The sequence below is a fragment of the Fukomys damarensis genome, unplaced genomic scaffold, assembly GCF_012274545.1.
Source record: "Fukomys damarensis isolate Sample0158 unplaced genomic scaffold, DMR_v1.0_HiC HiC_scaffold_16, whole genome shotgun sequence".
In the NCBI taxonomy this organism is placed as follows: Eukaryota; Metazoa; Chordata; class Mammalia; order Rodentia; family Bathyergidae; genus Fukomys; species Fukomys damarensis.
Window position 1 is genome coordinate 923,903 of NW_022900928.1, and position 1,916 is coordinate 925,818.

At 59.5% G+C, this 1,916-nt stretch overlaps 1 protein-coding gene across 1 annotated transcript in view; it reads left to right on the forward strand.

Moving 5' to 3' along the window:
* Muc5b (mucin 5B, oligomeric mucus/gel-forming) overlaps positions 1 to 1,916 on the forward strand; it is a 46,526-nt gene that overhangs the window by 17,237 nt on the left and 27,373 nt on the right. The window lies entirely within an intron of this gene.

Sequence of the window (1,916 nt, forward strand, 5' to 3'; positions counted from 1 at the left end):
ACACGGACATACAGCCAACCCCAAGACTGGAGCTCTGACAGGCACTGTCAGCACCGGCCCCCCCCAACCTCTGCCCACCAGCCAGGTGCAAACGACACCCACGGCCGGGCTGTCCACCCCACACACAGAGGTCAGCACACACAGGACGCAGATACCCCTGGTCACGACGACAGAGGCCACTACCAGCCAGGGTACGACCCGCTGCCAGCCCAAGTGCCAGTGGACAGAGTGGTTTGACGTGGACTATCCCAAATCTGAGAGGGCTGGGGGTGACATGGAGACCTACGACAACATCAGGGCTGCAGGGGGCATCCTCTGCCCACAGCCTAAGGACATCGAGTGCCGGGCCCAGAACTACCTCTCCAAGACTCCGGCGGAGCTGGGACAGCACGTGCATTGCAACCTCAGCTTTGGCCTCGTGTGCCGCAATACGGAGCAGGACGGTGTGTTCCGCATGTGCTACAACTACAGGATCCGTGTGCTGTGCTGTGATGACATCAGCCATTGCAGGATCCCAGCCACCACCAGCCCACCAACCACCACACAGGAGACGGCCACCACCAAACTGGTAACAGCCACCACCACAATGGCCACAGCCAGTACCACACCACCGACCACCACACAGGAGACAGTGAGCACCAAATTGGTAACAGCCAGCTCTACACAGGGGATGGTCACCAGCACACCACTGACCACCACACAGAAGATGGCCACCACCAAACTAGTAACAGCCAGCTCCACAGAGGGGACGGTCACCACCACAGCACCGACTACCACACAGAAGAAGGCCACCTCCACACTGAATACAGCCACCACCACACCAACAACCACCACAGAAGAGACAACCACCACCACATTGAGCATGGCCACCACCACAAAGGAGATGGCCACCACCAAAGTGGTAACAGCCACCACCACAATGGCCACAGCCAGTACCCTACCACCGACCACCACACAGGAAACAGTGAGCACCAAACTGGTAACAGCCAGCTCTACACAGGGGACGGTCACCACCACAGCACCGACCACCACACAGGAGACGGCCACCACCAAACTGGTAACAGCCACCACCACATTGGCCACAGCCAGCACCCCACCACCAACCACCACACAGGAGACAGTGAGCACCAAACTGGTAACAGCCAGCTCTACACAGGGGACGGTCACCACCACAGCACCGACCACCACACAGGAGACGGCCACCACCAAACTGGTAACAGCCACCACCACATTGGCCACAGCCAGCACCCCACCACCAACCACCACACAGGAGACAGTGAGCACCAAACTGGTAACAGCCAGCTCTACACAGGGGACGGTCACCACCACAGCACCGACCACCACACAGGAGACGGCCACCACCAAACTGGTAACAGCCACCACCACATTGGCCACAGCCAGCACCCCACCACCAACCACCACACAGGAGACAGTGAGCACCAAACTGGTAACAGCCAGCTCTACACAGGGGACGGTCACCACCACAGCACCGACCACCACACAGGAGACGGCCACCACCAAACTGGTAACAGCCACCACCACATTGGCCACAGCCAGCACCCCACCACCAACCACCACACAGGAGACAGTGAGCACCAAACTGGTAACAGCCAGCTCTACACAGGGGACGGTCACCACCACAGCACCGACCACCACACAGGAGACGGCCACCACCAAACTGGTAACAGCCACCACCACATTGGCCACAGCCAGCACCCCACCACCAACCACCACACAGGAGACAGTGAGCACCAAACTGGTAACAGCCAGCTCTACACAGGGGACGGTCACCACCACAGCACCGACCACCACAAAGGAGACGGCCACCACCACACTGAATACAGTCACCACCACACCAACAACCACCACACAGGAGACAACCACCACCACATTGAGTATGGCCACCACCACAGAGG